Genomic DNA, 22,118 nt, shown 5'->3' with positions numbered 1-22,118 from the left:
GCCGAGGGCAAGCGGCGGTCCAGACCCCAGGCCTTGTTCCTCTTCCAGGAGCTGGTCCAGGAGCAACCTGCTGCCGCCAGCTTCCACGCGTTCTGGGTGGGATCCTGGGTCCGCGCCTCTGTCCATCTGTGCGTGCGTGACCCTCCTCCTTCAGCCCGCAGCGAAGACTGCCCGGGTGGGTCTTCTGCTCTACCGGACCAGGCCACTGGGGCTGGGAGGAGCCATGTGGGGCCCCTCCTGCTCGTCCCACCGTGTCTCTGTCCCCAGAGCCTTCACCCCGCCACCGACTGGGTCCTGGCAATGAACTAGAACCACGACTGCCCTGGGCCAGGCCACACCCCGCCAGCCCCAATTCCCCTGCTCATCTTCCCCTCCCTGTTACTACCCTCCCACCCCTGGCCAGGCCCAGTCTCCCACCAGACCTTGAAGACAGGGCTCCTTCTCCTCACACCGAGGTCCCAGCCCTGACACTCCATCCTGCTAGGTCCTAACCTATGGCCCCTACACCCACAAGCTTACCCCTCATGCCTCACCACAGGATGCCCAACATCCTGAAATTTTCCCCCTCACCTCTCAGCCAGGTCAGTTCCAGCCTGAGCGGGCCCCACCCCCCTCAACCTGTACCCCCTCACCATGGGATCCCCTTCGCTCTGAGTGCACCCCTACTCTGAGCTGACTACCTCACCCCTCACCCAGTGGTTGGGGTGGGGAAATCCGGGCTCCAGTAATGATGACTACTGCTACCAGTGGGGGATCCAGCCTAGTGTGCACCTTCATAGTTAATGTCTGAAGCTCCAGGGTGAGGCAGGCTGGGCTGAAGGCTGTTCCAATTCCCGCCCTGGCACCCTGATCCCCGCACCCTGTGCCTCAACTGACCTGATGGGTCAGGGTGACCCCAGGCTGCCAGCCACTGGCCTTTGGGCCTTGGGTGGTTGATGGTCCTGATGGTGATCTGGACCCGTAGGGCGGAGGTACTGGGCATGCGGACCTTTGGGTTGGGGGAATTCAAAGGGTGCACTTGAGCCCAGGGGTAGACAGCAGATGGTGGGCTGTGTGCATGGGGCTGTGTTCGTGGCCTGGGCTCAGCCCAGTTGGGTGCAGGGATCTTGTTCATTCACACCAGGCCAGAGGGAAGAGGGACGGGAGCTTTTAAAGAGTCAAAGTTCAGAAGCCAAGGCTGGAGAGCAAAGTAGGCAGGTGCACTGGCCAGGCCACCATGGAGCCTGCCGCGATGCTTGTTCCTTGCATCAGGGGAGACTGGCAGTTGACTGGCTATTGAGACATCCCCTGCTGTCGTACAGTTTACAGGCAATTGAAGGGATTCTGACAGGTAATTTTAATCCAATAATTGTCACTTTCTCTGTGGGAGATCATGTCCAAAGTCATGGTGAATCTGGCAGGGATCCTGCCTGAACTCCAGCCTGGGACAGTGGAGGACCCACCCAGGAATCATCCTCTTATTTCTCACCAAAAGTCACTGTAATAGAGAAGAACAAATCTGACTCCATATTCGATCTGTGCCTTTTCCTTTAACCCTCTGCCTGTTTTCTAGGCTTAGTCTTGCTAGCTATGCACCTTTTGTAAAACAATGTTGCCTTTAGCCTGAAATAAACAGGAGAGCCTATTCTCAAAACTCTGACCTTTAAGGATATTAACACTTTTGCACTCCTGTAAAGATAACAAGTTGCAGAATAGAAAAAGTTTGTTTTGTTGAAGGTTTTACAGGAACACCATGATCTGATCCACGTGGACAGCTGCAAAGGATTCCAAGAACAACGAAATCCTACACCAAGAAGTTTGCAACAACCAACCACAGCCCCTCCCCTTTTTAGCAGAAAAGGAGCCTGAAGTCTGACTTGGGGAAGATGGTTCTCCAAGATATTAGTCTGCCATTATCTTAGTCTGCAGCTGTCTACGTAGACCAGGTCATGGAGCCTCTGTAAAACCTCTAACAAAACAAAAGTTATTTTCTATTCTGCAACTTGTTGCCTTTATGTAAGTGCAAAAGTGTTAATATCCTTAAATATCAGAGCCTTGAAAATAAGCTGTCCTGTATATTTCAGGGTAAAGGCAACATTGTTTTACAAAAGGTTCCGAGCAATAAGACTAAGCCTAGAAAAGAGGGCACGGGGTTAAAGCCGAAAGAACAGATCTTTTATGGAGTCAGAGTTTTTTTTTTTCTATTATATTATATTATATTCTATTTTTGTTTTAAGTTTATAAGAATAAAGTTTGGCCTTTTCCCATTTTTAATTGTGCAGTTTTAAGGAGCAATAAGTGAATTCACAATGCTGTGAGACCAACACCACTGGTTTTAGACTATTTCCTTCCTCAAAGTAAAAGCTTTTATACAAAGCGCACCCCACATCCTACCTCCCCCAGCCCGTGACAAGCCCTAATCCCCTTCGTCTCTCTCTGTCTTTACCTATCCTGGAGGTTCCCTATCAATGAAATCATATAAAAGGTGGCTTCTTTTTGTTTGTTTGCCCACATATCTTAAGTATGGACGGGTGAATTTTTTGTTTGTTTGTTTTGACTTGAATTAGCATTTTTGTATTTTTAGAGGAAAATCCAGATGGATTAAGGATGAGACATACCAAATAAATCCCTTTTAGTAACTCTGTGCATAATCTCGGGGGATGCACTGCTGTTCTAAATGTGAAACCAGAGCCAGAAGGGAGATGCTTAGCTCTTCTTGTGACAAAATTAAACCAAACAAAAGCAGAAAACAAAGCCAAGTAAGACAACTGGAAATACAAACCACAGCCTGGAAAAAGCTTTCCTCATGACCCAAGTTCGGAGAAAAGCTACACATCCCCATGTTCCAAAAAACTCTTGAAGCCCAGTGTTCTGAAAAGAAACAAAACACACACAGGCAGTTTCAACGAGAGGCAGTGCAGGTGGCCGGTGTGTGCTAGAGATGCTCGACCTCTCAGGTGATGACACGGAGACAGACAGACTGCAGAGACAGCATTGGCCACTATCACACTGGCAGGTCTTTAGCTCGGTGACAGCCAGCCCTGGTGACAACGTGAGCAGACAGAGGACCCAGGAGGTCCCCTGAAGGGAAGAGCAAATGGACGCTTCTCTCTGGCAGAACAAGGTGCAGGATACATCAAAGTGCCACAGGTGCATCCCTTCCCTAGTAGTGCTGATCCTTAGAGAAGATCCCACCAAAGTTCTTGCACAATTTTCAAAGATAATTTTTCTTTAGTAACATGAATTCAAAATAATCAATATGCCATCAAGGGATTTTGAGAAGTGACCTGCCCTGGGCCCGAAAAATACACACACATAAGTACACAAATATGCACATAAATATACATACACATACATATAGGAAAAGAGACAGACAGACTGAAACACAGAGAAGCAGGGGGAGACAGAGAAACAGAGAGAGAGACAAGTCAGAGAGAGAGGCACTGAGAGAAAGAGACAGAGAGAAGGAACTCTGGAGCTGGTAATGAGTGGAACTCATGCACATTTTCACAAGTCAGTCTGCATGTCAGAACCTGGTCCCAAAGTCCATCCACCCTCCAGGGTAGGGGGTTGGGATCACACAATAGCGTGGGAACAGAGGGAAAAAATAGGAAGCACTGTGGGGCAGCCCACCACAGAGGCCGAGATGGGAAACTGGGCCTGTAGGTCAACATGAAAGAATGACCTAGGAGGTTGTATGCCAGAGCGGACAATGTCACAGTTGTATTTAATTTCAGTCGCATGACTGGGAGCTGGGAAGCAAGCAGCAAGGAAAGTGACTTTCTCCAGACCCCAGGGCAGACCCAGGCCTGTTTGGCATGTGCTCTGCACTCTGCCAGCCCTCTGTGGGGTCCTTCCTTTGCTGAGTCTGTGCACGAGCTCCCTGTGATGCCAGCCCATGTGGGTGACAGATGCAGTAGGTGTTTGTAGGTCTAGAGACAGGATGGCTTCTCTATGAAGCAGGGGCCAGAATGATACCCAATGTGCCTATGGGGGACTGGGGAGACCCTGAGAGGCACGTGGCTTGTCCAGGGTTACCGCACTGCTGAGAGGGGGGAGCCAGTTCTGAACCCAACTGTGTCTTCAGAGCTGCGGCGCTGGCTGCATCCAGGCCTCCCCAGGGCTATGGGAGGTGGGCTGAGTTGGTGTCACTGTGTGTGGACATGGCATGGAGTGAGAAATGAGAGATCGGCAGCCCAGAAAGGCCCTTGGGGAGCTTTGTGCCAGGAGGAAGTTTGGATAAGTGGACCCCAGGAAGTGACCTCACTTCCCTGGCAATAGAGCCCAACAGAATTTGGAACCGAAGTCACCAGGCACCCACTCTGTAGAGAAGTCCCTACTCAGCTCACTTGATTGGAGACAGAGGCATGTTCTGCTGCATCCCAAAATCCCGAGGCCGCAGACCTCGGAAAGCCCGCAGATAGGGGCTGTAAAAACGCTGCCGGCGCTGGGTCAGGTCTCACTCAAGGTGCCTCTGGCCTTTTGGCCCGAGAGACCCAAAGGTAACACAGGGAGGCCCAGGGCAGGCCCGCCCAAGCCAGGCCACCACTCGGATCCCACCCAGGTAGACCCACGGCCCCTTCCTGGCTGGTGGAAGTGGAGCAGTCACGTTGGGGATGTGTTTCTGCCTCAAGCAAGAGCAGGTCAGAGGCTTGGGGGGCCGGTCACACCCACAGCCCAGGTCAAAGCTGGCTGGATGGGATGAGGTTAGCCAGGGAACTGTCCTACTGCCCGAGGTGGGGCCCATGCTCCCTGGGTATGTCTTTTCCTCCTGGGAGTCTGAGCTGAACAAGGTCCCCATCTGATCTGACAGCAGAGGGTCGTGTGGACAGAATCAGGAGTGTTCCTGTCCTGGCAGGGCTCTGAGACTTCCAGGCCGGGTCAGCTGCTGGTCACTGTCATTGCAGAGCCACATACCACATTATTGAACAGGAGCTGATGAAAAAGAACACCAACGCCACCTCCCCAAGTGAAGAGCTGCTGTGCCACTCTTCTGAGGGCAAGCCCAGCCCTCAGGTGTGTCTGGATATGGAGGGGTCCCCACCACCATGGCCCACAAATCAGTGGGACACGCCTCAGATCCAGACATCAACCAGGGCTCCCCCCAGGGACCTGCCCAGTGCTGACGGGTTGTTCAGCACAACCGGCTCTGACCTGGAGCACCGTGCCCACCTCGCTGCAAGTCAGGTGGAGGACCAGGGGCCCCAGAAGCAGAGCCCGAATGTCAGAAAGGCAGGGCTAGTATATGTGTGTAGGTGAGGGAGGGGCAAGGGCTGGGCCACACAGGGAGGTGTCCCCAGAGGCTACTGTTGGGAACAGAGCAAAGAATGTCCTCAGACCAGCTGTCTGGAAAAATTCAGTCACAGAACACATCCTGTGGGCACTTTCTGGGTGGGAGCTGTCTGGAAAGCTCTGGGAATGTTTCTGTCCTTGAAGAGGCACATGGAAATGGAGGCAGGTGGGTAAATTTTTCCTCTCCCACAGCATGAGCTCTTCCACAAGACTTAAAACTCTCTCCACATCCAATAGTTACAGAGGAGGCAGGGGCAGGGGAAGATGTCAGAGACGAAAAAAAGGACGATCTGGATCCAGCAGGAGGCCCCAAGCTCCCTCCTGCCGCTCCTGCAGCTCCTCCTGAACCTGCATCTGCACCTGGACTGCTGGGCAACCGAGAACCAGTTCACGCATCGCCACCCCCTGGGGCAGAGCCCCCTCTGCACCCACCCACACCTTCTTCTCCAAAATGTTCTCCAAAATCCCACCATCAGACCCCTCCCCCTCCCCCTCCCAAACTTGACTTCCCTTCCTCTGGAGATGTTTTTGTTTGGTTTTCTTTAATTTCCTTTGTTTGTTTCACGTCATTTATGACATCCTTTATTTTTCTTTTTAGAGTTTCATTAATAAAATATAGACTTTTCCCCTTTTAAATTGTGCAACTCAGGAGCATTAGGGGCATTCACAATGTTGTGCGACAATCACTACCATCTAGTTTCACACTATTTCTTTCCTCAAAGTGAAACCTTGGATCCAGAGCGTGCACTCCCCTCCCTCCTAACCCAGCCCCTGACAACCCCAAGTCCTCTTTCTCTCTGCGTGTCTTTACCTCTCCTTGTTGTTCCCGAAACTTTTAAAAAGTTTTTTTTTTTTGTCCCTGCCAAAAGTTTTAAGCTGGGGCTGGGGATTTTTTTTGTTTTCACTTGAAACAGCATTTTTATCATTTTAAGGGGCTATCCAGGGGGATTAAAGATGTGATGTACAAAATGAAGCCCTTTTAGTAACTCTGTGCATAATCTCAGGGTAGACACTGCTGTTCCCCCTGTGACACCACGGCCAGAAGACAGAAGGGAGACGCTTAGCTCTTCCTGTGGCAAAAACAAAACCAAACAAATCAAAAAAATTAGCAAAAGCCCAGAAAAACTGCTTGAAAGTGAAACCAGAACCTGGAAAATGCATTCCTCATAACCCATGGTTGGAGAAAGGTTTCCCATCCCTGTAGTCCAAAATCCTTTTGAAACGCAGTGTTCTAAACAGAAAATGAACAGGAATGGGCAGTTCCAATGAGAGGCAATGCAGGTGGTCAGTCTGTGTTAGAGATGCTTGACATCTCATGTGAGAACACAGGCAGACGGAAACCCTGCAGAGACAGCACCGGTCACCATCACACTGGCGGGTCTTTAGTCAGGTGACAACCAGCCCTGATGACAATGTAAGCAGGCAGAAGCTCCAGCAGATCCCCTGGAGGGAAGAGTGAAGGGATGCTTCTCTTCAGGACAAGAGGGTGCAGGACGCATCAAAGGGCCACGCATCTCTTCCCCAGAAGTTCTGATCCTTACAGTTCATCCCACTAACATCCTTACACATCAGTTCAAAGATGCCTTTTCAAGGGTGTTCATCACAGCACTGGTTGAAACAGTTGGAATTAAAGCAACACTAATGTTGATGGAGAGGGGATGGGGTCCATTCGTTCTGGTTCATGTGGATGAATGAATGCTGTGCATTTGGAAAAGTGGGTGACTGGTCTCAACCCAATGTCAAGGGAGGCCTCAGGGTGGAAGTATGCAGACCCACTGTCTGCACCCATGGTCCCATCTGCATTACCACATATGTGTGAAATCAATATAGGTGTAAATTGATCTGATTGTGAGTGTGTGAGAGACAGAGATGGAGAGAGACATACTGAGAGACACTGAGACATAAGCACGAAATCATTCATGACAGACAACTCTGTGGGTGGGAATTACAAATCTCTTCTCTTTTAGGCAATATTTCAATTTTTTGTAATGTGTCTGTATTACTCTACTAATTCTAAAAGGATTAAAATCCTATGTTAATGTGACCCATTCATTACTCATCTATGGAGTAATTAAAGTACATTAATCCTATTTTTAAAAGAATTTAAAGCCTTCTCAGGACTCAGATCCATGTCAGCTCCGTGGCAGCAGAGGTTATCCAGGACGTCGTGTCTCTTCTGAATCAGCATCCAAAAGAGGTGAGGAAGAAGTACCAGACTTGGACACTGAAGACTACAATAGATTAGAGATTCTGTTGAGAGAAATTAAGACCTACATTCACAGAGAATAATCCCATATTCATGGAGCAGAAGGCTTCATTCTACTAAGATGACAATAGTCCACGAATAGATCTAAAGATTCAAAAATGCCTACCCAAATCCCAGGTGGTGCTTTGCAGGAATTGACAATCAATCTAAAATTCACGTGGAAAATCCAGGGGCTCAGAATACATGAGTGAATCTTGAAAAAGAAAACAAAGTTCGAGGAATGGAAAGTCAGATAAAACCCATGGTTAATACAAAAGCACTTTAAGCTGAAGACACCTGAGATTCAATAGATGTAGAAGAAAACCTGTCATGGAAGCCAATTCTCTCCTCTCCCTTTGCCCTATTAAGTTAGGTTGATAAAAATGCCTTTAAATTTCACCACTTAACATGGTAGTTACTTTTCTGGTTGGCTCCTGCGTGTGTATAAACAAACAGTTTCTCTCGTTCATCTCCTCTTTACTTCTGTGGGCTCTTTGGGAGGGACTCTGGATGATGGGGACCTGCTGTTTTCTCACCTTCTTTAGTGACATCTTTTGTCCACGGTGAAGTGCTTAAAAAAAAAAAGCCTCATTGGTTTTGGGTCAGATTTGGAACATGTATACATTTGGAGACTTCCTGGAGGAACAAGGGGGTTCAATACTGCTGGGAGAATTTACTTGTCCAAATGCCTAACAAGACGCTATTTGCATAAGTTTTTTTTTTTTTAAAGATTCTTACCCTAAAACAAATACCCTATCTAAATCTGTTGGATGATCAAATAGAAAGAAAAAAGGAGAATCATGTCTGACCTACGAACTGTTCCTTAACAAAACGGAAAGACAGAATCAGATTCAGAGCAAAAATTAAAATCCATTTATACCATCAACCCTCCCACTCTTTTGTGCACTGTCCTCATGTAATCTGCCAGATGGAGCCCTGGAGAAGGCCCTTTGCCCGGATCTCGTGCTCATTTTCAGAGCTCGGCCAAGCAGGAGGTTGGTCCCCAAGGCCTGAGAGGGGCTATTTGTGAAATCTTCTTCACTGAGACCCACCGGACTGAAGGGAACTGTGTGCTCTGAGGGAGGGAGAGCACACCGAGCCTCTGTGGAGGCATCTCTGAGATTATCCCAAAGTCACACAGCTCTAACTCTGGATACGGGAATTTTTGATTGGCATCTTAGTTGGAAATCTCCTCCTGGATAGAAAGAAGCAGATTCAAGATGTTGAAATTGTATAGGCAGGTCGGCCTCACGAATTTGTCGATGAGAAGGACACGCAATTCACTGCAGAACTAGGGAAACACATCACTGCTCTGCTGACTTCATCTACAGAGAAACAGAGACAAGGCTCTTGGGGGAATTCAACACCCACCAACCCTTCTTACCAAAGTCAGCGTCCCCACTTTATTCTCCTGTCAGGTCTCTGCACAAAAACTGTGGCTCCGCCCCAAATATCACATACTCATCACCCTGAACCACTCTGTGTCTGTGTCCAACTCAAGCATTAAGGCCTGTGACCGTTACTGTCAAATCGTGTCCCCATTTCAGCCCGTCTCCTGCTATCATCCCAGCCCAACCTCGGTGTCTCTCTCCAGGTCAGCAGCACTCTTCCCACTGGCTTCCCATCAGCTTACCTTGCCCTGCTTCCATTGCTTATTCCCCATATGTTACCCACAGTGGTCTTATTAAAGTATGAATCAGATCAAGTTGTTCCACTTTGCAAAATACTCTCGTGATTTTCCATTGTATTCAGAAGGATATCCAGAGTCCATACCAAGGCCCTGTGTGATCCGGTCCCTCACCCGTCTCTGCAGTCCCAGTTCTCACCAATCTGCTCCAGCCCATCTTCACCGCCCAGATGGTCCCCACCAGGACAGCTGTGTTTGTAACTCCAAGTCTCGTACTTACACTTCTCCCGGACTGGGAGGCTTTTCTTGTCTGTTACCTACGTGGCTTATTCTTTTGCTTCATTGAGGACTTTGTTCAAATTATTTTACCCTCAGAGAGGACTTATCCGACCACATTATTTAAAATAGCATGCACATATTTCCTATTCAATCATTTTCTCTCCTAATATGCTTTATGTTTCTTTGTGACAATTATTAGTACCTGGCAGTATGTCATATATTTTTTTTGCTTACTAGTTTCTTGTCTGTCTTTCTAACTAGACCTATATTCATGGAACCACAAATAACTGTTTTAACCAGTAACTTTCAAACCGCCTTTAAATGAATTCTTTTATAAGATGAGAATTTCAGATGCTTCCACGGGTTGCTTAGGGGAAAAAAGAGACAGGATTCAGGTTGAACTAGGTTATTAAGGACCTGGGAGTTGGTTATTTATTTTATACATAGTAGTGTGTATCTGTTAATCCCAAACTCCTAATCTAGCAAAAGACCGAGGTGACTACTATTTTTAAAAGACATTTTTTCTTTTTAAACTTGGGTTGTTTGAGATCTCTTTTCTTATTTGATATTTTTCTTTTATTTTAAAGACTTTTTCTTATTATTTTTTTACATTGAGGTACTGCGAATTGAACCCAGCACATACTCTACCCCTTGAATTATACCATCCCCTCCAAAGACAATTATTTTTATACTTTGACAATACCATATTGAATTAAGATTTTTTGTTCCATTTTCCCTTCATAGTTTATAACTGAGGGAGAGAGTCAGAGGAAGCCCTGGGCCATCTCTTCCTTCTCAGTGGTTTACTACACAGCAGAGGAGCTTGGCTGTCACCAGGCCCAGCTCACCTTTCTGCTCTGAGGGCCGAGTCAGGCCACTTCTCTAAACAGCGGCGTGTTAGAAGCAGCAGAAAGCCAACTAGCGGGCAACAATGACAAAACTGACACACCTGCAGTTTGACATCATCTGCTCTGAAACCAACCTCTTACATCTCTTCTTCCTATTAGTGGGTGAGTTTCAAAAATATTCCCAAGGAAAGGAATCTCACTCTATTTTTCTGGATTTTTTGGGCCTTCTATGACTTTAACTACAGGCTTGATTTTCTGCTGAACATCTGCAGGGAAGCCAGGCAGAACATGAGAACAGACCCTGCAGGCCACGGCTGAGGCCTCAGGTCAAAACATCCTTGTTGTGCAGAGCCTACGTTCATGGGAACATTTTCATGACTGCTGTAATTAGTTCTCGTCCAAGTGTCCCACCGACAATGTTTCTAGGAAGAATGTGGCCTGACGCAGATGAGCAGTGGTGATTTGGGGTGCAGATGAAAGACAGACTGGAAGGAGAGACGGGAAACGTTTCTTCAGGCTTCAGTTTGGAAGATTTCTGATTTTTATATGGACATTAAACTTGGTCAGGTTGAAGCACCCTTTGCTGCAATATGGGGCGATGTACACGTATCCCTACAACTTCTAAAAAATATGTTGAATCTGGACGTGACAGCCTAGGGGACAGACAGCTTAGAGTGACACCTACGTTCCAGGATGCCTATGATCTCGGGCTCACAAAGAGGAAAAGAAGACACATATTTTTCCTCTGTAGTTCTATGTGAAATTATTTGGACCCTTGCCGGATGTTGTAAATTCAGAAATCATGTAGTCTTTCTTACATCGCAAAGACTGCAATTCTTCTTGATGAGTCAGCAGAGTGTTTCCTATGGCCCGGAGTCTGTGCCAAACATTAGCTGTCTAGGCAAATACCACACAGCCACCCATCCCTCAAGGAGATCACAGTGTGTCGTGGAAGAGACAAATTTGAATAGGTTTTCAAAACAATGTGGTAAGTCACTTGGCATCATGTATACTGTATGTTCAGAGGGGCTTTTGCACTGCCAGGGGCAGGGTTCTAGAAAGTAGGGAAGGTGTCACAGAGAAAATGCTTTCTGCACTGACATCTGAAGGATTCCAGCAAATCTCTAGACCAGGAGAGTGCGTGTGGGGACGGGATTCTTGGCAGCTTGCGTGTCTCGTGCAGACTCCTGGTCGTGTCGAAGAGCACTTTGCACTTAGGGAAGGAAGGTCAGTGAGGCTAGAGGCTGTTGGGAACTAACGGAAGCTGAGGCTGAAAAAAAGCAACAACTAGGTGATGAGAAAGTGTGACGTTAAATCGGGGAGCTTGGACTCCCTCACATACGCAGCGGGGAATTCTTTGGGGTTTTAAGGAGGAGAGTGACACAGATTAGCCATTAAAAGTGAGAAAAGTGGATTGTTCACTCTAAAGAACAGCACTCGGGAGACTAGCAAGGGGTGTGAATTAATGCAGTGGGGAGCGAGGAGCAGGGACTTAGTTGGGGGACATTAAGGAATAGAATTGCTGTACTGACGGGGGTGAGGGAGTGGAAAAGTAAAGGAAAACTCCCAGATGTATGTCAAGGAAAACAGATGGGATAGTGTTGCCATTGTTTGTAGAAGTAAACCTAGTTCTGAGCGAGTGTAAATTCAAACACACAGAGCTTGAGATTTTTATGGGCTAATCAAGTGGGAATATCTACTTGTCAATTAGAAGAATATTTCTGGGACTGAAATGAAATGTCCATGCTGGAAAAGATTTGACAGTTAATCAGTGGACAGAGAGCAGTTGAAGCCACGGGAATGAATGCCACCCACTGACAGTTTACCAAAGAAAAGGGAAGGAGTGCACTTCTGGTTCAGAAAATATGGCAGACCGGAAACTTGTAGACCCACTCACTAAAGACACATAAAAACGTAGGGCAAAATGCCGCCAATCTTTTCTTGTTTTTTTTTTTTTTTTTTTTTTTTTACAGGCACCTTTATTGTGGTATTATTCCTGTATACTAAATTACACATATTTCACATGTAGTATTTGATGAATTTGATAGATGTGTACACCCAGAAAACCTTCACCGCAATCAAGATAGCTAACATTTCCATAACTCCCCAAGAGGGACACTTTTCCAATTCCCATATTTATCCCTTCCCATCCCCTTCTATCCCTGGTAACCATAAGTTTGTTTCTCTATGTCTGTGGGTCTGTTTCTCTTTTGTAGTTAAGTTCATTTGTGTTTTTTTTTTTAGATTCCACATATAAGTGATATATGGCATTTTTCTCTTTTTCTGGCTTACTTCACTTAGAATGACTATCTCTATGTCCATCCATGTTGCCGAAAATAGCATTATTTTGTTCTTTTTAATGGCTGAATAGTATTCCTTTGTATAAATATACTACTACATCTTTATCCAGTCAGCTGTCGATGGACATTTGGGTTGTTGCCATGTCCTGGCTATTATAAATGGTGCTGCTGTGAGCATTGAGGTGAATGTGAGTTTTTGAATTAGAGTTTTCTTCTGACATATGCCCAGGAGTGGGAAGGCTGGATCATGAGTGAAGTCTATTTTCAGTTTTTAAAGAAAATTCCACACTGTCTTCTCTAGTGACAATGCAGCCCGTTTTGTGAAAGCAGAGCCATACTCAGAAAGTAACGGGTATTTCTATGGGACAGATATGAAGCACAGTGAGTGTCACCTGTTCAAAAATCAGAGGACAGTCTGCCAGGGCTGGAGGAGAGTGACAAGGGAAGTGTGGTACAGGTAGGATTCAGACCATGTGGGGACCTGACAGCCTGGGATAAGGAGCCTGGACTTCTAGTCATCCCTTGGTAACCATGGGGCACTGGCTGCAGGACTCCCCCCTGACGTCAACATCCATGGATGCTGATGCCTCTTGTATAAAATGGCATAAGACTTGCATGGAACTTATGTACACCCTCCCATGTACTTTATATATATATATATATATAACATTTTTTATTGAGTTATAGTCATTTTACAATGTTGCATCAAATTCCAGCTTAGAGCAAAATTTTTCAGTTATACATGAATATACACGTACATTCGTTGTCACATTCTCTTTTGCTGTGTCCTTCTGTGTACTTCAAATCATCTCTGGATTACTCACGGTATCTAATACAACATGAATGCTATGTAAGTAGTTGTCAGTTTTGGCAAATTCAAGTGTTGCTTTTTGAAACTTCCTGTTTTTTCACGAATATTTTCATACCACAGTTAGTTGAATCTGCTGGATAGGGAGCCCCTAGATATGGAGAGCCCCCAAGCTCTTCCTTCCCACCTCCTAAATTTCCACTGCAAGCACTGAAGGGGTCCAAACATAGAAGAGCACCATCTACCTGCTGGAAACGCTGAGGAATTCCTTCAGCTTATGTAGTGCAGGAGAGAAAGTTTAGGGCCAAATAGTGGGAAAGGAGGGCCTGCCTGCAGAGGAAGGAGGAAGGACCGCAGTGGAAGCCAGCTCGTACCCTTACTGGAGCTAGCTGATAGCAGTGAGGGACGCCGAGGAACTGGGGACACGTCACGTGGGGTGCGATCCTGGCCGCCAGGTGCAGGGTTAGCATAGCTGGGACCCAGTTTGCAAGATCAAAATAACAAGGCGGGGAGAGGGGCTGCCTCAGCCCCGGGATCCTGACAACGGCCACAGCGCCGTGACCCCAGCTAATGAGGCTCCCCTAGTAAGCCAGAAAAAGGAAACTCTGAGCCAAGATATTGCAGATTCCACCGCAGCCACATGGATAACTAGATCTCTCAGCTGACAAAATGTAACCACCAGAAACAGGAATCTTTCCTTTTCTCTTCATTTGGACCTTTGGACAGGGAGCCACACATCTCTGACGGGAACCACCTTTAATCCGATAGAGATCTCACTTTTTCAGGAATAAGCATGGAGAAAAAGAGTGGGGTGATGGTTTAAACCGGAAGTCAAAGCGGAAGCCCATCTGAGAAGTGGTAAAAACATACATCTCAATGAATCCAAGCTATGGTGAAAAGAAGGGGGAAGGTTAAGTAAATCTCTATCCACCAGACAAGACTAGCCAGTCATAAAAAGACAGCACTTTAAATGAAGAAAACTTTTTTGTTTTTTTTTGGTGATGAAAAACAATGCCATATTTTAAAACAAGGCTTGGGCCGTCAACAACATGCTGAGAGTTGTTGAGGAGGAGAACATAAAGCTGCATATAGACATGAAAGTGTTCCAAGTCCACTGCTCGAAAAAACTTAGCCAATCATGTGTCCAGTTGATTTGAAAATCCAGATAAGTAAATAACTCAAAAGTGGGAAATACATGGTATTAAATAGTGGTAGTGAGCAATGAAATCCAAGAAGTTTATACCTATATTTTCATTGTTAATATAACAAACTGGAAGCAACATTCTAAAAAGTAGTAACTAGAGGACACATACATACACACACATACACACACACACACACACACACACACAGACAAACGCACACACACACAATCTGGAACAGCAGAGAGGTAAAATATGCTAAATTTATCATTATTGAGGAACAAGATCTAATAGATTATTTCATTTTTGATAGTGTTATAGGGATACTGGTCCAATTACATATAAAGTTATGAACTTAGAGATGATTTATAAAAATTTAGAGAGAATTTTCATTAAAAGGCAATATAGCTTCCAAATCATTGAAGAGAAAATTAAGAATAAAAAAAATTAATCAATCCAGCTAATATGGAGTAACAGACACCATATTTACCACCCTAAAATAAACCACAAAATGGATACAATATATGAAGCAATGATTTTTAAGAGAGGTGAAAACGATGATCCACTAGGACCCTGTCCTGCAACCACTATACCAAGGCTGCTAGGCCTCCTACTGCCATCACCAATAATGTCCACCAAGAGGCGACATTTCCTTCCTCTGCTCCTACTGCAGAGCCAGTCCTGAGCAGTCCTTTTGCAGGTTTTGGCAGGCAGCTCCCAGAAGTGCTCTCGTGGACCTTGGTCGCTTTTGGCCACCAGCAAAGGGATCAAGGATGAGCAGTAAGCCTCCTTACTCATCCAAGACCTAGGAACCTATCTGATTTCTGAGCAGGGCTTCACTCTTGTCTGCTGTCTGGTACACTCTGCCTGGCTTCCCGAGTCCCCGGATTGGGCAGCATACACGCTGGGGAAGTGGAAGTAAGAGGAACGTGGACAGGCAGGAAAGCAGAGGAGTCAGTGCATGATGCCCCAGTGAAGGTGAAGGAGCGCCAGGGAGGCTGGTGGAGAAGCAGCTGGATGGCTAGAGGTGGGCACTTAAAGGAGAGAGGCTGGACCTGGGGTGGAGACACGCCCGGGTATGAGACCGGGGGTAGGGTGAATGGGGGGTGGCTGGCTCAGGCTGACGGAGAAGAAGACCCTACAATGACCATACTGGGTGGTGGAGGGAGAATGAAGTTTGACATCTTGATGATAGGAGGTGAGGCAATACAGAGCTGGTGGTCCAGGTGCTCCTGACTGAGGCAGATGAGCCGGGAGGCCAGGGTGGCAGGCACTGCTAGGAATGGATCTGGGTTTTCCAGGTGCTCCCAAGAGAGGAGGAGCAATGATCTGAAGGTGGAAAGTGAGCACAAGGAAGTCAACCCAGCCTCCTGATCAAATGGGGGGGTGTGAGTGGGCAAAGAGATGGTTGCCCAGGAAGCAGGGACCACGGGTGAAGTGAGGGGACACTCAGAGAAGAGAGGGAGAAGAGTCTTCTGTGTGTAGGGGAAGAGAGGCCCCAGGACAAAGGAGCACAGAGGCACAGTGATGAGGATGGACTGGCTCTATGGTGACACTGAAGGGATGGCTGGATCTTTGTCTTGAGGGCTTAGGTTGGGGGGACTACTGGCCTCATGAGGACCCCCCTCTCAGAAGCCTGGACAGAAGCTCTTGCTCCTGAGAGCTGTGTGGCCACCAATGTTCCTGGAGGGGCTCTGCCTCCATCTTCTCTTATCAGACTTTCCTGCCCAGTCCCCGACTGCCACCGAGGGAGCCTGGGCCTCGCAGCTGTTTGCCGTGGAGGGACACAGGCTCCTTGGAGAAGCAGGCAGATCTTTGGTCCGTAACCCAAGGCCTAGCAAAGTGCCAGCCCATGTGTGGGCCATGTAGGGGCTCGGATACTTATTAAACTAACTCAAAGCAGTAGAATAGCAGAGTGGAGGAAGTGACCACTGAGCTCATAGAGTTCACTGCCCACACCCCCATTCTACAGATGAGGAATCAGAGACCAAGCGGTGAAGCAGCCTTGGCCAAGGTCACGCTGCTCTTAAATGTTGGCCTGTGTCGGGCATGCCAAGTGAGCTGCAGTGAAGGGGCTGAGAGGGGGCTCTGGGGCCAGACAGCTTGGGTTCAAGTCCCAGCTCTGCCATTTATTAGCCGTGTGATTAATGAATGTCCTTACCTTTAAAGTGGAACTCATAGTGGTGCCAACTCATTGTTTGTCATGAACACAGCGTTCCTGGAACAGCAGGACAGAGTTGTGTAAGGGTTTGCTATTGCTTTGGTTACTATTATTATCACCAAGTGAACAATGAAATGAAGAACAAAGGCAGCAAGAATTTTTATTTGAAAGGACTTTGAAATCCTCTGATGAATGCTTCATTTCATCTATTAAAGTTTGCATTTGACCCTTATTAACAACTACACAATGGATGACTTTTGAGGCAATCTTGCTTCATGACTTTAATTCTCACTAACGACACAGGCTATTTAACAGGCAGCAGTTTCTTTTCCAGGAAGAGGGACAGAAAGTTAAAAATGACTCAGTGCCTCTCTGTCCCCAGTGAGTTGGTTGTGACCTGTCAACCCAGCTTTGGGGAAGTGCCAGCTCCCCCTGGGCTTGCTGAGCTGCCACGCAGACTCCAAGGGGTGCCGTACCCCCACACGAATCCAGTCTCTTGGTTCCTATCTTTGCTTCAGACCCCTCAAGGATTGCCCACACCCCAGGGCCCTATCTGCCCCACCAGCCTCGGCTGCTGGACTCCAGGACAATATCCTGGGTCTCAACCATCTTCTGTTCCTATGACCGCCCCACTACTCTACATTTTGTCCTTCAAGTGTGAGCTCCTGTGGCTGGCCACACAGCAGAGGTCTCCCCGCCCTCCCCCTTGGGTAACTGCATTGTCCTGAACGGTGCCTAACGAACCCGTGTGGAGGCAGGAAGAATCAAGAACAACAGGTGCTCAGAGGGGCTGCCTTTCCCACTGCAGGGGCCCTAGAGAGCTTTCTACCGGCTGGTTATTCACAGGCGCTGAAGCTGTGGAATCTCGATATCACCAATTTAAAGGGCATCATCACTAATTAAAAAAGCAATCATTTCTTCAGTAGCAAAAGGAGAAAAGACTTTGTGTTCCCCACCTCCAACTTTTTTCCTCCACCTTCAGATGTTTCTCATCTCTGGGCAAGGGTAGAAAGCAACTCACAGAATATTATTTTTCAATGTCTTTTCCCACTCTGAAGATTGCTTTCCCAGAACCGATGAAGGCTAGAATGGTTTAGCTTTCCTGGACTGAGGATTCAGAGGCCTGGGGGGGAGGGGAGAGGGGGCAGGTGGGAGGTGAGATAACTTAGCAATAATGAACCTAACAGAGATATTTAAAGGTTCTATTCTAAACAGAAAGGAAGCAGGATGCTATAGAAACAGGAAAATCCATAGTTGGAAATGCAATAACGAGTTACAAGAGAATAAACATAAAGATGTAAAAATGAAAAAGGACATCAAAATAAAAAAGGTTGGGAATTGGAGAGGGGAGCAAGAAAATATAGATTTTTTTCTTTCTTTTTTTTCTTCGTTATTCTTAGGATGTGATGGAGCCTACGTGATTATCAGTCTAAAGGAAATAGATATAGTAATGGGTTGATATATTTGAAGAATAAGGTAACCACAAATCAAAAGCATACAATAGAGCCGCAAAAAAACCAAAAAGAAACAAACTCAAAATGGCTTAAAAACTTAAATATTAGACAAGACACTATAAACTTCTCACAAGAAAACATAGGCAAAACATTATTTGACATACATCTCAGCAATGTTTTCCTAGGGCAATCTAAGCAACCCAAGCAACAGAAATAAAAGCTAAAATAAATAAATGAGACCTAATTAAACTTATAAACTTTTGCACAGCAATAGAAACCATAAGTAAAACTAAAAGACAACCTATGGAATTGGGGAAAATATTTGCAAAATATGAGACTGACCATGGCTTAATTTCTAGACTATATAAATAGTTCATACAACTTAATAAGAAAAAAATAAACAACCAAATCAAAAAATGGGCAGAACAACTAAACAAGCAATCCTCCAATGAAGACACACAAATGGCCAATAGGCATATAAAAAAATGCTCAATATCCCTCAATTATCAGAGAAATGCAGCTCAAAACTACAATGTTATCATCTCACACCAGTCAGAATGGCCATCATTCAAAAGTCCACAAACCATAAATGCCGGAGAGGCTGTGGAGAAAAGGAAACCCTCCTACATTGTTGGTGGGAATGTAGTTTGGTGCAGTCACTGTGGAAAACATTATGGAGATTCCTCAAAAGACAAAAAAAAAAAAAAGACTTACCACCTAATCCAGCAATCCCACTCCTGGGCATATATCCAGAGGGAACCTTCATTCCAAAAGATACCTGCACCCCAATTTTCACAGGAGCACTGTTTACAATGGCCAAGACATAGAAGCAACCTAAACGTCCACTGACAGATGACTGGATAAAGATGTGGTACTTAGATATAACAGAATATTACTCAGTCATAACAAAGAAGGAAATAAGGCCATTTACAGCAACATGGATGGAACTGGAGATTATCTCACTAAGTGAAATAAGTCAGACAAAGACAAGTATCATATGATATCACTTATATGTGGAATTTTAAAAAAATGATACAAATGAACTTATTTATAAAACAAAAACAGACTCACAGACTTATAAAACAAACTTAGAAGTTTGGGATTAACAGATATAAATTACTATATGTAAAACAGACAAACGACAAGGATTCACTGTAGAACACAGGGAAGAATATTCCATATCTTGCAACCTATAATGGAAAAGAACCTGAAAAAGAATAGACTATGTATATGTACAACTGAATCACTATGCTGCATACCTGAAACTAACAAAACAGCTGTATAACTGAAACTAACAAAACATTGTAAATCAACCACATTTCAATTTAAAAAAAAATTGATAAGCTCTAAATACCTTTATTCAAAGAAAATCTTGAACACTTCCCTCTTACAAAACTTAAAATGGGTAGCTTGAGCAGGACCAAATTATACTGGATGGGCAGTTACATATCTTCTCCAGCATGTGGCCCATGCTACACACACATCGTGTTTTCCTACAGGTAAGAACAGCCCTGACTGCACAGGGAGCGAGTCTTTCTGGGACAAGTCCTCTGTGGCAGTGGCCTCCTTGTCACTACTCCATCTCACCAGGAGGCCAGGGTTTTCAGAGGTGAGGGGACATAGAGCTCATACACTTCAAATTGATTTCCCAAAAAAACTATGGATAAACCAAATTCACCTGCAGTGTAGGAAACATGAGCAGGGCCCCTAAGCAGACCAACAAGCCCAAAGTAAGATGGCCCGATGTTCAGATCGGAACCAGAACAACGACCACCTGGCCCCAGTTAAATGACCACCACCTCACCTGCAATGAACTGCTCATACTCAATGTCAGGGATGTTTCTGTTGAGACTTGGGAGGTCAAAGGAGTCGGACAAGGGATCGGGGCTCTGCCAGTGGTAGAGGTAGCCCCAAGGGAATAGCACCAGTACTGGCTTCTCCATCTTCAGCAGGGTCTTCAGGAGGAAGGCGATGTGGATGCAGACGTTCCTATGGAGGTTGAAGCCCTCTGGAGGGTTGAAGTCACACAGAAGGTACCTGGCAGGGAGCAAAGGAGAGCGGGTCATCAGGGCCAGGCCTCTGCACAGGAATCCCGGCTTAGATAGGACAGATACAACGGGAATCCCTGCACAGCCCATGGCCTACAATCCAGACACATTCAGCAGCTTCTGGTTTGTAAAGTGGAGGCACTGCCCACCCATCTCCATGTGGCCAATTACTTCAAGTCCGGGAGCAGTTGCGGAAGACATCTTGGCATCCGTCTAACACCACTAAGCACCTGACTAGCATCTGAGCACCCGTTCTCCAGGGGCTCTCAAACTTCTTGTTCTACAGAACCCTATACACTCTTAACAATTACTGAGAACTCCAAAAGGATGCTATTTATGTGAGTTTAATCTATCAATATTTCCTGTTAGAAGTTAAATAAGAAGTCAGAAAAAGTGTATGAATTCACTTAAAAAATTAACAATCTACTGTATGTTACCATTAATACTCTTAAACAAAATATAATTCTATTTTTCAAAGAAAAATCATTAGTGAGAAGAATAGCAGTGATTTTAATTTCTGCAAATCTCTTTTGGACTGGTGAGAGCTGAATTCTCCTATCTGCCTCTGCATTCCCTGTTTTGTGATATCACAGGCCAGGTTTTCCCTGGAAAACCCCTCAGGAACTCGTGAGAGCAAGAGTGTGCAAAAGGCAGGTGACATCCCGGCGTTTCTATGAAAATGGTCTTGCACCTCAGGGGCCTTGGATACACTTTGATAACTGCTGCCCTATCCAAGGCGAGACTCTTCTACACAAGAGCCAGGCAAGGGTCCTGGATTCTGTAATGAGTTACCGCCACCACACCCCTCCCTTCTCTGTGTGTTTCTCACAAACTCCATTACTGCAGATGAGGATGCAGTCCTCAACTGGGGCCTCTAATCCCAGAAGACTGCTAACTTCAAGAGGGAGGGTCCCATCTACCATCCCTACACCCCGCATAGTTTATTTTGAGTCAAGCCCTAGATAACTGCTTATCGGCACTGACCCTTGTGTCTTATTCCTGAGGTTGAATGAAGGAACCAACATCTGGATGGAACTGAAGTTTCCCTGCAAATAAACAAGGCTGATAAACCAGCCCATTCCAACATCTGATTCTGGGGCTCTTCAAAACCAGGGTAAGGCCCCGCTTCTTCTAAGATGGGTCCTCCGCCTGCCCTTCCCAGGGGTTTCTGGGAGGCCGCGGCCACAAAGGGCGACCCAGACTCGCGGCCCCAGCCCCAGGGCCTGAGGGGGAGGAAAGCTTGAGGCTGTGCCCAAGCCCTGCCCCGCCCAGCCCCAACACGCTCCCCTGCACCACAGCCCTCCCCGGCCACCGCCCGAACCCCGATCCCACCCCGGGCCATGTCCGACGTCGCGGACGTACGTTTACCGTCTGTGGGACGCCGCCCCAGACAGGATGTCGGCCGCCGAGTGACCAGGCCAGAACTAGTCACCCGGCCGAGCAAGCCGCCATCCCCAGCAGCAAGCACCGCCATGGTCCCAGGCAGCTGCACACTTCCGGAGCCCGCTCCCCGCCCCAGAAGCGCACGCCGGCCCGCGCGGACCGCGGCGCCTGTAGCCATGGCAACGCCGCTGGGCCCTCCCCTTGCGCTTGCGTCGTGCGTCCTTCCGAGTCAAGATGTGCGAGGGCAGAACTTGCGGAGCCAATGGGAGCAAGGGATCGGCCAGGACGGGGGTGGTTGGAGGCTTTTGGGGCAGCTGGGCGGGGCCGGGGAAGGCGGGGCCGCGGGGACGTCCTCACCTGCAGATGGCGCCGGCCGGAGTCTGGGGCGGTGCTGCCACCAGTGGGCGGGGCAGCGGGGTAGCGGGGCGAGGGCACCCTCACCTGTCCGTGTGTGGGGCTCAGCCTGGGCTCCGCGGCCTCCGCTTGAACCGGACGTGGACCCAGGCTGCCGGTGGGCAAGATAGAGGACTGAGCCCAGGCATGCACTGCTGA

General features: G+C 46.9%; 1 long non-coding RNA gene across 1 annotated transcript; it reads right to left on the bottom strand.

Annotated features, from left to right (window-relative positions):
- Positions 1 to 11,426: 11,426 nt before the first annotated feature.
- Positions 11,427 to 21,729, bottom strand: LOC141575265 (uncharacterized). The gene is made up of 4 exons (XR_012502731.1): positions 21,546 to 21,729; positions 19,940 to 20,172; positions 16,682 to 16,738; positions 11,427 to 13,399 (listed from the first exon to the last, which is right to left on the bottom strand). It is a non-coding gene; the product is annotated as an uncharacterized LOC141575265 (long non-coding RNA).
- Between the last annotated feature and the right edge of the window lie 389 nt (positions 21,730 to 22,118).

The sequence above is a fragment of the Camelus bactrianus genome, chromosome 27, assembly GCF_048773025.1.
Source record: "Camelus bactrianus isolate YW-2024 breed Bactrian camel chromosome 27, ASM4877302v1, whole genome shotgun sequence".
Lineage (NCBI taxonomy): Eukaryota > Metazoa > Chordata > Mammalia > Artiodactyla > Camelidae > Camelus > Camelus bactrianus.
This window is presented reverse-complemented; position numbering and strand designations above follow the sequence as displayed.